At 42.3% G+C, this 15,510-nt stretch overlaps 1 long non-coding RNA gene across 2 annotated transcripts in view; it reads left to right on the top strand.

Annotated features, from left to right (window-relative positions):
- LOC137014248 (uncharacterized) overlaps positions 1–15,510 on the top strand; it is a 439,549-nt gene that overhangs the window by 239,883 nt on the left and 184,156 nt on the right. The window lies entirely within an intron of this gene.

Genomic DNA, 15,510 nt, shown 5'->3' with positions numbered 1-15,510 from the left:
AATGGCCTTTTTAAAAAGTTAACATAAAAATACATAAACATACAAATTATTTAATTTGATTCAATGTACACATCCATGTAGCTGTTGTAATAAAACAAATCTAGTTTCTCCTTCATTTCTGTAATAAAGTGATTATCGCGCCATACTCTCTCTACAGTTAATGTTGTCAGTGTGTCAGTAACAAAGTCACACCATTCCAGTCCAGACACTGCCAATTGGCCCTGAACCTGCCAGTAATAGGTGTGAGAATGCCTCAAAGTGGCATTACCATCCTGCATCTTGAGGTGAGCAACCTGACACACATCATTCTTTGTGCTGCATTTTACCTCAACAAGACCGAATGGGGGTGATTCTGAGGGATCATACACCCTCCCGTCTGGGCTGGCTCCAAGATGTGGTGAGTTAGGATGAATGATGAATCCTACAGGCAGCACATTCACACGCACAAGTTCAGCATAGTTTGCCAGCACCTCAGACTCCATCAGCAAACCACGCTTCATTGCTGTTGTTTGTCTCGCTGAGCCTCTGATCATTTGAGCAGCTAATGCCCTGGCTGCTGACTCCTGCTCCACACTTCCCTTCTTGTAGCAACATGCACCCCGAAAACGACTGGCCGTCAGCCTTGAACGTCGAAGCTGTGCCCATGCAGGACATTTGGACTGCTCTCTTGTTCCCTTCTCACACTCAGAAGACATTTCCGCTGATACTTGCAAAGATTGGAGATGCATTAGCTGATGTATTGTTGGCACAAATTGCAGGCTAGACAAACTATGCTGCATCAAAGGAAGAGTTGGGAATTCTGGAGCCATGTGGTGCAATATGAAGCCAGTGGTTTTTTCAGGTGGACAATGATAGGACATTGGTGATCCACGTGGCACAGGCCCAAATTTCGATGGTGTCAGCTCCAGCTCCTCTGAGTCATCTAAAACAAGAGCCATGAGACACTGGGGGTGCAGCTGGCGGAGTTTGGCTCCTGATGCCATAATGTCAGGATCTGGAAGTGGTCCTTTAGAAATAGATAAAGAATAACAATCAATTATTGGTCAAACAAAAAATGAATACTACTAACCATAAAAACCATACAGGGAGAATTGGCACCTGAATATGCTCTGTACAGTGTAGACCTCAGACCACTCTTGCCCACTGTTTTTGGCTTTCGCACAACAAGCTCACTGGCAGCTTCAGGATGGATCCCCTTAAAAGGTAAACAAACAGTTAAGTTAGGCTATAACAACAGACACAATTATTAGAAAAAAATTGTATTGCAAGTAACCAAATGTTCAATGGTCATGCTGATACACAAATAGAAAAACAAACAAGGTAGCTTAATTTTATCACAAACCCACCTGTGTTCATGGTCGGTGCCATCTCTGTAACTCACTAGTGCAGGCCAGAGGAGGTGGAACAACAGGCAGGCAGAGCTGTGAAAAATGTGCAGTCTGGTACAAGAGTGCAACTACATGGTTGCAAAACCCTTTTCCAGCCACACAACTACATCTAAAGGCAGTTAAGTTTGCCCTTTCTGTTCCCAGTGAGATCTACACAATCATAAGAAATAACAAATGTGTTAGATTACAATACTTATATTATATCATTACATCTGTTGACAAGATCGCTTACTCTGAACTTACTGGAAAAAAATGAAAGGGCTGCAACCGCAGCAAGAAGAATATTAAACACCAGGCCAAAGCAGCAACTTCAGAACTTCTGCCAACTGGCATTCTGTTTACTATCAAACCTCCAGTTTGTGAGGCTCCTCGTTCTTCCTCATTGACCTGAAGCATCTACCTCTCACTACAACCTGTTCCTCGAGTACATTTGATACTATGAATGCCAAAAGGAAAACAAAATAGTCTGTTTTACAAAACTTCACTTATGCTGCCTTAACTTGTGCTGCCAGTAAAAAAAAATGCTACACATTGCACCGTTTACTGTATCTAATTGTAAAACAAACAGCTATACTATATTATAGCATTATCATTATAGAAAAATGCAAACTACAAATGTATGTCGCTGTGATACAATTCATTTTCAGACATAATGAAGAACACTAATGTCCAGCATAACATGGTATTTGCGGTAGTTTGCTAAACGCTAACGCTAGCTAGCATTATAGCGATTGGCTTTATTTACCTTGGTAATCGTGGATAAATTCTTCATGAAAGAATTTGTAGCCTTTGTCTAGTTTAGTGGTCTTGGTGGAGGAATTTGCGTCCACTATTTTTACCACATCTGCAAAGGTGAGCTTTGGGAGGTTTAAAAGGCTCAGAGAAAACACTCTGCCGGTATACATTTTGCCGAGTAGCGCGAAGCGGAAAAACGTTTGCACGTCCATGACGTATTTCCGGTTTTTGTGAAAAAGGTCTATAGGGTTAAAGGTGCCCAAGAATGCTTTTTCACAATATGTTGTATAAGTCTAAGGTGTCTCCTGAATGTGTCTGTGAAGTTTCAGCTCAAAATACCCCATAGATTTTTTTTAAATACATTTTTTAACTGTCTATTTTGGGGCATCATTAACTATACACTGATTTTGGCAGCGCGCTGCCCATTTAAATCGCATGCTACCTGCCACACAAGCTCTCGACTATTACAGTGCATTTACAAAGTTCACACAGCTAATATAACCCTCAAATGGATCTTTACAAAGTGTTCGTCATGCATGCTGTATGCATGCTTCGAATTATGTGAGTAAAGTATTTATTTAGATGTTTACGTTTTATTCTGAATGAGTTTGAAAGTGCTCCGTGGCTAACGGCTAATGCTACACTGTTGGAGAGATTTATAAAGAATGAAGTTGTGTTTATGAATTATACAGACTGCAAGTGTTTAAAAAAGGAAATAGCGATGGCTCTCTTGTCTACGTGAATACAGCAAGAAACGAATTTACAAATATCACTAAAAATATCATGCTATTATGGATCATGTCAGTTATTATTGCTGCCATTTTTCGCTGTTGTTCTTGCTGTCTTACCTTATCTGTGCACAGATCCAGACGTTAATACTGCCTTTCCTTGTCTAATGCCTTGAACATGAGCTGGCATATGCAAATATTGGGGTCATACATATTAATGATCCCAACTGTTACATAGCAGTCGGTGTAATGTTGAGATCCGCGTGTTTTCCGGAACACTTTTAAACAAATGAGATTTATATAAGAAGGAGGAAGCAATCAAGTTTTGATTCTAGGGCACCTTTAAGACTAAATTTTCAGACAGGAATGTTGTTCCAGGATCAACAAAATATTTTGATCCAGGAACATGTCTTACTTGGCAAAATCATGGTGACCAGCCCGAATGAAATGAACTGTTCAGTGTGCACACTACAGTCTGTTTAATGTAACACTGAATCAGTGTTGGAGTTAATGAGATAATAAAGCGATGATTAAGTGATGATTAAGCATTATTGAAGATAGCTGCTGTTATCAAGCAGAATCACTGAAGCAAAGAAAAACAGGAACTAAAACTGACTTCAGCCACGGCCTAAGATGAAATCAACTGAAGATAAAAGAAGACATAAAATCTCTCAAGGTCTCAGCAGATGAGAATTAAACAACTCCACAAACAGCATTACCAGCTTTACTTTTTACTATCCAGATTGACTTTATGTATGTTATGCATCTACAGAAGCTCTTATTGAGACTTAACAGTTTTTTTGATTATTTATGTGTCACCGTTATGGTGATCAGTGTTTTCTTTAGTTGAGTAGATTGACTTGACTTTTTAATGTTAGAGTTTTTATGGCTCCTGTAACTGAGGTTGTTATGGCAAGATAAGCAAGAGAAAAGACAATAAGATGCTGTCGGCTGCTTGATGATGAGAATATAATTGCAAATAAGGCCACTATATGATGATAACATCTGTATCATTAACAATATCATCAATTTTCTCTTACTGTTCTCACCACAACAAACAGTTACAGCAGCAAGAGAAAAAAATCATGTTAAAATGTCAAGGGTCAAGAGTCCAACTAAAGCAAACAATGATCACTGATCAAATGGTGACTGCAAACAAAACTATTATTTTCAATAAAACATCAACATCTAAGCTTCTGTTATTTCTCATAAGAGCTTCTGTAGACATCTGATAGTAATAAAGTCAGTTTGGTTAGTAATAAGTGAAGCTGGTAATGCTGTTTGTGGAGTTGTTTAATCAGTCTGCGGCTGAAATCAGTTGTAGTTCTTGTTGGGATTAGTTCGACAGACGTTACCAAATGGCTTTATCAGCCAGAGGCATGATTGAACAAAGCTTCATTTGGTCCAAAAGATCCATTTCCTGACAGGAAAAACCTAGCTTTTACAGAAGTGATGACGTGACTTCTTTTAACAAAGGACTCTGTCTAAAGGACTTCTTTGCTCATCAGCAATAAACTAATCAGAACCCATCACGTGGATCGGATCACATTAAATCTATTGATTCTCTCACAAAACCCTGTTGTATTATCGGACAGAACAGGAAAACACCCATCAATGGATTTAAAGACGAATCTGTCCTATCAATACCTCCCTTGTGTGAGCAATCCATCCTAACCCGGTCACTCGTGACTCCGGTCAAAGTTTAAACTATGCTTAAGGACTCAATCTTGAATCTCAAAAGGGACAATTGTCGATTACTTAAAGTATTAACTATATCCAGAATAACACTTGATATGATGTGATTACTAACATGTTGGATTCAATGCATTGTATGTTTGTATTCCTGGATGCATCTTCTTTCTCTTATAATCATTGTTTTAATTAGGTCAGTCTAGTAATATGTGTGTAAGAAGTGTGTCGTGTTTGAGCTCTAAGTGCAGAATTTATAATTCTCTGTAATTCTGTGTGAATGAAACATTGAAATTCAGTATCAGGAAAATATTAAGAAACTTTATAAAGTTGTTAATAAAACAGGAGAATGTTCTGCAGATATCACGCGATGTGATCAATAGACAATAGACGAGGCGTGTCTAATCTCCGTAGCAACGTCTCATTGGAGGATCGCATCTGAAGGATGGAGTCAGAATTGCTCCTTTAAAACTATGCTGTCCGAACAAGCTAACGTCAGTGGAGAAATATGAAATAAGGTCAGAGTCAGAAGCTGGAAGTCAGAAATCGGTCAGAAGTAGCCGAAGCACCGCTACTTTGACCACGGCGAAAAGTCGCATGGGTCATTGAGAACTGATTGACCGGGGCTGATTTTCCATCTAACAGTCGTCGTCTTGAACTACGAGCCACGCCGCTGATCAACAGCCGTCACATCCAGATTCCAAAACCCTCTGCGAAATATCTGACCAAAGTCTCCCAAGAAGAGAGCCGCTCAAGCCAGACGCTCAGATCAGAACAGCAACATCCTTCAAAGCTTCCGCGCAACCCACAGGGCTTTCCCGAGAAGACGTCACCTGAAAGACAGCCAATCCAGAACGCGGGACTCCGCTGTACACGAGTCACGGAACAACCCGATTACCTCAGCTGTCAGAGCAAACGCATGTACGAGCAAGCTTCTCTCTCTCTTGCTGGAAACTGGTGAAACTCCTTTAAACCTAAAGAATCAAGCCAAAGCTCTGCTTTTGTGATTTTCTTCCAGGTTATAAGTTAAGTTAGCACTGAACTTGGGACTTTTCATAACTCATCAACTCCGCGAATGTGTGTGCATGTATGTATGTGTGTGTGTGTGTGTGTGTGTGTGTGTGTTTAGCCTTAGTTTCCTGTAATCATTAGAAGTAGTCAATAAATCTTGTTTTGATTTTCACATATACGAGTTTGTGTTGTGTATCAAATTACTGCCTTAAACTCAAAAGATCCTAAAAGTTACCTCTTGCTTATAATAATATAATAATTACAATAATAAGAATAATGATGAAGTGTTAAATATTAATTCTGAATCATTTACAGTGAATCATTTACAGTTGATTCAATTCTTATTCCCTGTAACAATTAAATTGAGCTAATAAATAGGCTACGTCCTTACATATTAATGGTGGAGATAATTCGTGCAGTTTAATCTAATTTGTACACAAAACAAGTAACTTGTGTGATTGTATCTTTCTATTGATCCGGAAAATAGATTAGAAACAGAAACGAGGTTTTTGATTGTCATGATTGCACATAAGGCGCGGTGGATGAATGAAATCTGAACTCGAGTTGTTTGTCTGTACGTTTTGTTGTTGTTGTTGTTAAAACTGCAGTAAATGAATCTAAGATTGTCTGCCAAGACAAAAGGAAAGTCGCCTGAGAGCGCACCAGGACAGAGTAAGCGTGTTCCTTGCTTTTGTTCTTTAGGCCTTGTAGCTAGTGGATAATATTGCGTGTTCCAATGTTATTTCAACTAAGCTAAAATCCCTGCATGGTTACATTAGAGAGTAGCTACCTAATGTGCCGCCTATATCCGCTCATTCGTGAGATGAGATATTAATACTCTAAACACTATGCGTGTCTGAGTTTGATTTGAATGGGATTATTTTGAAAATTCTTGATCAAGTGTTTGTTGCAGTAAATCCTGCATGTTGTTGCGTGTCCAGAAACTGACACGAATGATTCAGATCGCCGAGATCTCAGTAACGTTAATTATTAATTGCAGAAAAATCTGTGGATTAATGTGCCTCACTCTAACGTGTGGGGGTTGTTCAGCTCTGAAACGCGAGAAGCTGAATGGTTCATTGTGAATGAACTGCGCTGTCAGTTCAATAATTATTGTGTTTGTATTATTTGTTATCTGTGTGCAAAGAGTATAGAACGAGTGTATTCTTTGTTGTGCGTTAGTCACCACGACAGTGACAGCTGTAACCCGGAAGCCCTAAGAAACCTTTTCCGGAACAACCTTTAAGTGCGCATGCGCAGACTGCCAGCGCCATATTTGACTGTGTGTAAACAAAGCCTAGCATAAGTTGAGCTAGCTTAAACTAGCGCGGTTGCATTACAGTCTATTTAAAGCTAGTAGCATTGCTAAAGAGCTAGTGGCTAGCATAGCAGTTTGTGGTCTGAATGCAATGTTGCAATGTTGGAATGACTTCTTTGTTACTGAACTTTAATTCACTCTAGTGCTTTCACCTCTCTCTCTCTCTCTCTAACTTACACATCTTATCTTAACTTATCACATCTAATCCTCCCATTTGAGAGAATGTGACAAATGCTAAATTAATAAACCTGTTTTGTTAATCTCATTTGTTGAAGAGTGGTCTCTCTCCTAAATTTACTCTTATCAGTTAAACACGGTTTTGTTTTATAATTAGCAATCGTCCTGATTACTTTTAATGACATTTCCTGTTATTTGTAACTGCTCTTATTGATTTTAATGACATCAGGGATTATGAATTTTTGATTTGGAATTCTAATTCAATTTCAATTTTAATTGAAAATCAAGTTCATAATCAATTTCAGTTTAGCTTTCATATGGTATGGATATTTGTGGATTAAGTTAATGGTAGTTGCTTACAAACATCTGGCAATTTTAATCATTAACTAGTCATTATTGCTTTGAAATTTTAATTTCATTAGTCATTAATTAGGATTTGGGCTTCCCTAATTCAGATGATACTTGATTGATTAGTTTGATTATAATTGCTCTCAATGTTTAATGCTGAACCCATTACAATTTTAATTCACAACTTCCAAATTTAAATTCAAAAATTCATTTAAAATAAAGTTTAGTCTCAGACTTTCACTCCCTCAGTCTTTGATTTAATTCATTTATTTAAAGAAAATTTTGGGGTCTTCCTCAATACTTGGGTCAGTTAACTTGTCCTGCTAGAGCAGCAAGCTAACCCCCTAGGTGTAGCGACTCCCTAGCGCCACCACTCTGTCAACCCTGTAATTTTTCAAAATTTTGGGAGCAAAACTTCACTCTCTTCTTCTCTCTCTCTCTCTCTCTCTCTCTCTCTCTCTCTCAGTTGTCCTCTTCTGGTTTGACTACTGCTGCTGGTTTTTGGATTTGTACCTGTGAAAGTCATAAAAGCAGAGTGTTTGAGAAATATTTAACAAATATTTGGGAAACGGAACACTTCTTTTAAAATAGTATGACACTCACTTTACCTTCCCTCCTCATCCTGTTATCCTACCCAGCCTAGGCTCAAGCAGGTCGACAAGGAGACTGGTAGGCGTCCATAAACCCCGAGCACGCACCTAGAAGCGCTTTGAGTGGTGCATGGTTGTCAATCCTACTAGCTGAGAAACCAATACTGTCATTGTTATTGTTTTTCTTTCGCCCCGAAGGGAATTTTAATAACAATCACAGTCCTGGTACCTTGAAATCCTTTTCAAAACCCCTGTCTAGAACCATTCTCCTAAATTAAAATTTCACAAAACTCATTCTGCAAACAGTGTTAAAGACAGAAACTTCATTTTATAGGAAAACTGGAAGCACCCCAATTATTATTCTGCTCTTTGCTAAATGCTATTCTGTTTGTTTCGTGCTCTTCTTTTCTTCTGCTGTTCTCGAGCTGTGCTATCTGTGTGTGCTTACTGATTCTTTTCGCAGAGACTCCGAGTTAGAAGCACATCCACGAGAGGACCACAGTCGAGAACCAGTCTTACCTGCACATTTACACACTCATTACTCATTCCCATTAGCCCACACTTGACATTGCACCATTACACCTTTGATTTGCCCTGCTTGTTTGTTTTGTTTTGTTGTGTTTTGTTTTGTTCTTTTCTTCAAGGTCTGTGTCAGTTTAGATCACCCTCGCAGTGCCAAAACATGTCTCGCACAACAGACCCTGCTGGACACTGGGAGGACCTGGAGACCTGGCTAAGTGTTGTAACAGACAGCATCCTACCTAAAGCCGCTGAAACACTAAAGCATCAGACACAGGACCAGCTGGATGACAATATAGCAAGCCTCATGAAACAAGACCCAAGCCAGAGCTACAGTCACAAAGAACTAGCCAAGATCACCGGCTCCTTAAGCCACACACTCATCGCCACCCTCAAACTGAGTGACAGGCAAGCCGCCCATCGCCAGCAGGAGCTGACACGCGCACAACGACGCATCGAACAGCTGGAGCTGGAGGCTCAGGAACAACAAGAAGGGCCTGATGAAGTGGAACAAGGCGCAAAAGAGGAGATCAACAGGCTAAAAGAGACCCTAGCAGCTACTACGCAAGAAATGGAACGAGGCAGAGCAGACTACGCTGATCTCTCCGACAAGCTACAGTACGCAGAACAGCTACTGGAAAAAGCAAAGGCTGACTTCAGAGACAAGAACAGCCGAATTAAAGCTCTCGAAACTCACCTGAATGAGTCAAGAAATGAGGTCAGCCGCCTAACATGTCAGCTTGACTACATCAGAGAAGAGTCCGACAGTATTAAAGAGGAACTCAAGCATGCATTTGAATTGCGCTGTGAGCCGTCAAGAACACGTCGGACACCAACTTCACCTTTGCCAAGCAGGACCGGCTCCCCTGTTCCTGGACTGGCACATGATCAGAAGGGGGCAGTGCCAAAACAGTCACCAGCTCCCTCCGAAGAATCCTATCTCCCCACTAAACTAAAAGAATTTGCTCCAGCCAGCCACAGATCATCTCATGGCTTGGACCTCAGAGACCTTGACAAGCTTGCTAGAAACATTGGCAAATTCTCTCCAAATGTGCCAGGTAGTCCAAATGTTCAGAGTTATCTGCAAGATATTGACTTCCATCTGGAAATGGACCGCCAAGGACTTAAAGAAGTTCTGTGCAAATACAAGGACTCCTTCGCAAAGGATTCCCTGGACTGTGGCCTGACTGATATCCACGTGGTGCGCATCCCAACTCACCCAAATGCACCACCGACATTTGTGCGGCAGTACAAGATTCCAATAGCATCATACGAATCAGTGCAAGATATCATTGACTCCATGCTGCAAAAGGGGGTCATCCGACCCTGCAACAGCACCTACTCCGCCCCGATATGGCCAGTCCTAAAGCCCAACGGCAAATGGCGGCCCACCATTGACTATCGCAAATTAAACCAGCAAGTTCCCTTATCGCGATGGCCTATGACTCAATTGGACCAAGAGATTCCCAAAATCAAAGGCTCCACGATCCTATCCACACTGGACGTCGCCTCAGGATTTTGGACAATCCCTGTCCACCCTGATGACCAACACAAATTGACATTCACCTTTGGCAATCAACAATTCACCTTCACAAGATGCCCCTTCGGCTATGCCAACTCTCCAGCCGAATTCAACATCTTTCTGAACAAAGCTTGCCCCGACGCCAGAGCCAGAGGCAACCTCATTTATGTTGACGATATCCTTATGAAAAGCAACAATGTGGCAGACCACCTCAAAGAAATCGACCATGTCCTGAACCAGCTGACAACAGCAGGAGCAAAAATTGCCCTCCACAAAGGACAATGGTGTAAAACCAAGGTAAATTATGTTGGCTTGCTCGTCGGACGAGGCGGCATTGAACCACAGTCCAGCCGTACACAAGCAATACAAAACATAAAGACACCCACTAACATCTCTGAGCTACGAAGCTTTCTGGGAGTGTGCAACTACTCACGACAGTTCATCGAGAACTATGCTGACATTGCACGACCACTAACTTCCCTCCTGAAGAAGGACAAACCCTTTGTTTGGTCGGAAGCCCAGGACACAGCCATGAGCGAGCTCAAACAACGCCTGTGCTCTGCCCCATGCCTGGCCTACCCCGACCCAGGAAAAGAGTTCTATCTGGAAGCTGGATTCTCCAATCATTGCCTCAGTGCAGGTCTGTACCAGCTCCACGACAAAGACAAACGGGTGGTCGTTTATGCCAGCAAAACCTTGCTTCCACCAGAATGTAAATACTGTAAATACAACGAATCAGGGATGGCGTGGTAACCAACGCCCGCATAGCTACATGGTTAATGACGCTCCAAGGACGAGACGTTGAGGCAAGATATGCCCAAAACCACAAATCCTCACTGGGAAATGGGCTAGCAGCCTGTCAGACCTGTTCAACGGACACGCTGAATACCTCAGCAGAAGCCAAAGAACCGGCACCACCGCAACTGACAAACTATAGGTACTTCGAGGAGAATGTGTGTGAAGGCATGCCAACAGCATATGTCGATGTTTGTTCCTACAATCAACAAGGCAACTTGAAAGCGGGAGCAGGCATGGTCTGGCTCAACAATGACCCTTGCCCACCACAACAGTTCAAGTTAGGCCCTCACTCATCGCAATATGCAGAGATAGCAGCCATCCTCATCACCCTACAACTGGCCGCCTCCCACAACATCAAAGAACTCCTGATATGTACTGACTCGAACTATGCCCGTCTAAGTTTCACATGCCATCTAGCTGGATGGAAACAGAATGGATTCAAGACAGCTAACAACAAGCCTGTCAAACATCAGGAACTTTTCCAAGCATGCGATGCCATTGTCACCACACATGACATGATCCTCTACTGGAAAAAGGTCCACGGTCATTCACGCCAACCAGGGCAAGACAAAGATCTCAATGACCAAACCGATGCCCTTGCCAAAGCAGGTGCATCACATGGAGAGCCTTGGAAATTCCCATCCCTCCCACCCAACCCTTCAGTTGCAGCCATAACCCGCCACCAGCACACCGTTGGCGTGCAAACCCCCGCCTCCTCCCATGTTGACCTCTCACCTCAGTTCACTGCTGATGATCTCCTCACCCTCCAAGCGTCGGATCCAACGCTGCAAACCATTGCCGCTCACCTTTCCGACCCGATAACTCATCCCATTTCCACCTCCGACCTATCCAAGTCCTCTGATCTCCGCCACCTTCACTCAATCAAGCACATGCTGCATCTCAAGGACGGCGTTCTCACATATGTCCCTGAGCCCCTAACTGCGCCAAAGCTTGTAGTTCCTCAGAGCCAAAGGGGGATGATGCTGACACACGCCCACGATGCACCATGCGCTGGACACCATGGCGCCAAGGCCACCTATGAAACGCTCAAACAAGTAGCATATTGGCCTGGCATGAAGCAAGATGTGACGGAATACGTAAAAGGATGCCTGGTGTGTTGCCAGTTCCAACCGGCAAACCCAAACCACAGAGCACCACTACACCTGCTGTACCAACCTGGTGACATGAACCTCGTCACCGCCTACACCACTCATCAGTATCTGGAAGAGTTGCATCAGCACCTGAGAGCGACTTTCGCCTTCGCACAACAAAACCTCCAAAGAAGCGTGGAAGGTCGTAAAGCCTACTATGACAAAAAGGCTTCTTACCAAGAACTCAATGTCGGAGACAAAGTGTGGTACTACAGCTTCGCCCGGCCAAGGCAGAAAGCTCCCCATCGCCTGTCAAAGAAATTCCTACCTCACTGGACAGGACCACATGAAATCGTGGACAAGCTCTCACCTGTCGCCTACCGAATCAAAATCAGACAAGGCCGCAATGAGCCCGTCCTCCGATGGGTCCATCGAAACCAGATAAAGAGGCACCAAGGTTCCAACCGACAGAAAAAGGAGGAGGTTCAAACCCACTGACACAGACCGACAATCCCTACTCTACACCACACTAATGACTTTGTCATTTTAGGGAACGTTTTTTCTTTTATTTTTCTGGTTTTGTTTTACGCAACACTTACACATGCTCCTCCACAGCACTGCTAGGAACAACCTCTAGTAGAAAGGAGTTGCTTCACACATGTGACACTCACTTTGCTCTAGTAAACTCAGTGTCCTTGTGCCTGTTTGTGTTTTCTTTTCTCTCTCTCCTCATGCTTTCCCTTTTTCCTCCTTCACTATCATTAGTCTTCCTCCTCAGTTGCCCATTATCGATTTGAATAATGTTTACCAGCTCAAAGACGTTGTGAATGTTTGATTTTGGCAAGGGAACACCTATGTCAAAGTACACACTCCTGAGATCGTGGCGTACCACAATAACAACAAACAGTTGTGTCTAGCTCCAAACCTAAAATGTTTACACTCATTAAAGACATCCATTACCTTTGCCCGAGTAAACCATTCGTATTTGATAATACCGAGGGCTTCTGCGGCCTAGAATCAATTAGACCCGACACTAGCTGCCACACGCATTATCCTGCCTAACCAAACTCTCTGGATCAATGTCCCTAAGGGCTCGATCCTCCACATCGACGATCTTGCAGTGTATCACGACGATGAGCACTAGGCTGAACTCGAAATCTCACCGTACTTCAAACAGCATTCCTTCGTCCTCGATCCAGAATCGGAAGAGAGGATCAGGGAGGAAGGAACGCAACTTATTGATCTGACTCCTGTTGATACAGCCTTAGAAGCTATAGCTCGCCTTCCGCCCGCTGGCGTGTCGTTCATTCGGTCTTGGTCTGCTGCTGACACAGCGCTTTGCTTCTCTACTATTGTATGATATATTGTGACCTTGACACTGGCCTTCCTCCTGCACAAGCGAGTGAACGCCGTGCAAGAGTCTTTTGATAGATGTACGTCGGGCGTCCCGCGCATCTTCTGACGTGATAAAATCGACCAAGAACCTGAACCTGAATTCGAGAACTCAACCAACCTGATTGAGATCATGCCTCTACCTCCTCGTCGAACCACTGACAATTAGATAAATCGAAACCACCCAATTACAACTGGTCTTAAACAACACACCCCTATGTTAGTTGAAGTGTTCCTAACCCGTTTATTCCAAGATACCCAAGTCCTTCACCAGAATTCAGTCAGTGATGGAGATGTTGTTTGTGCCTTGTGTTGGTCTGTTCTCTCTCTGCCTCTATTTCCAGTGCCTGCCGACGTTCGCACCAGGAACCTCGCCAAGCAAAAGGGGGACTCTGTAGGGACTCGTTCGACAGACGTTACCAAATGGCTTTATCAGCCAGAGGCATGATTGAACAAAGCTTCATTTGGTCCAAAAGATCCATTTCCTGACAGGAAAAACCTAGCTTTTACAGAAGTGATGACGTGACTTCTTTTAACAAAGGACTCTGTCTAAAGGACTTCTTTGCTCATCAGCAATAAACTAATCAGAACCCATCACGTGGATCGGATCACATTAAATCTATTGATTCTCTCACAAAACCCTCTTGTATTATCGGACAGAACAGGAAAACACCCATCAATGGATTTAAAGACGAATCTGTCCTATCAATACCTCCCTTGTGTGAGCAATCCATCCTAACCCGGTCACTCGTGACTCCGGTCAAAGTTTAAACTATGCTTAAGGACTCAATCTTGAATCTCAAAAGGGACAATTGTCGATTACTTAAAGTATTAACTATATCCAGAATAACACTTGATATGATGTGATTACTAACATGTTGGATTCAATGCATTGTATGTTTGTATTCCTGGATGCATCTTCTTTCTCTTATAATCATTGTTTTAATTAGGTCAGTCTAGTAATATGTGTGTAAGAAGTGTGTCGTGTTTGAGCTCTAAATGCAGAATTTATAATTCTCTGTAATTCTGTGTGAATGAAACATTGAAATTCAGTATCAGGAAAATATTAAGAAACTTTATAAAGTTGTTAATAAAACAGGAGAATGTTCTGCAGATATCACGCGATGTGATCAATAGACAATAGACGAGGCGTGTCTAATCTCCGTAGCAACGTCTCATTGGAGGATCGCATCTGAAGGATGGAGTCAGAATTGCTCCTTTAAAACTATGCTGTCCGAACAAGCTAACGTCAGTGGAGAAATATGAAATAAGGTCAGAGTCAGAAGCTGGAAGTCAGAAATCGGTCAGAAGTAGCCGAAGCACCGCTACTTTGACCACGGCGAAAAGTCGCATGGGTCATTGAGAACTGATTGACCGGGGCTGATTTTCCATCTAACAGTCGTCGTCTTGAACTACGAGCCACGCCGCTGATCAACAGCCGTCACATCCAGATTCCAAAACCCTCTGCGAAATATCTGACCAAAGTCTCCCAAGAAGAGAGCCGCTCAAGCCAGACGCTCAGATCAGAACAGCAACATCCTTCAAAGCTTCCGCGCAACCCACAGGGCTTTCCCGAGAAGACGTCACCTGAAAGACAGCCAATCCAGAACGCGGGACTCCGCTGTACACGAGTCACGGAACAACCCGATTACCTCAGCTGTCAGAGCAAACGCATGTACGAGCAAGCTTCTCTCTCTCTTGCTGGAAACTGGTGAAACTCCTTTAAACCTAAAGAATCAAGCCAAAGCTCTGCTTTTGTGATTTTCTTCCAGGTTATAAGTTAAGTTAGCACTGAACTTGGGACTTTTCATAACTCATCAACTCCGCGAATGTGTGTGCATGTATGTATGTGTGTGTGTGTGTGTGTGTGTGTGTGTTTAGCCTTAGTTTCCTGTAATCATTAGAAGTAGTCAATAAATCTTGTTTTGATTTTCACATATACGAGTTTGTGTTGTGTATCAAATTACTGCCTTAAACTCAAAAGATCCTAAAAGTTACCTCTTGCTTATAATAATATAATAATTACAATAATAAGAATAATAATCATAATAAAATATTGTTACTGTTGGCCACAGAATAATATTTTATCCAGAATTGGTAAAATACTCTAACCTCAATTTTCGCTGGACGAATAATTGATGAAGTGTTAAATATTAATTCTGAATCATTTACAGTGAATCATTTACAGTTGATTCAATTCTTAT

This window comes from Chanodichthys erythropterus, chromosome 23, assembly GCF_024489055.1.
Source record: "Chanodichthys erythropterus isolate Z2021 chromosome 23, ASM2448905v1, whole genome shotgun sequence".
Classification (NCBI taxonomy): Eukaryota; Metazoa; Chordata; class Actinopteri; order Cypriniformes; family Xenocyprididae; genus Chanodichthys; species Chanodichthys erythropterus.
This window is presented reverse-complemented; position numbering and strand designations above follow the sequence as displayed.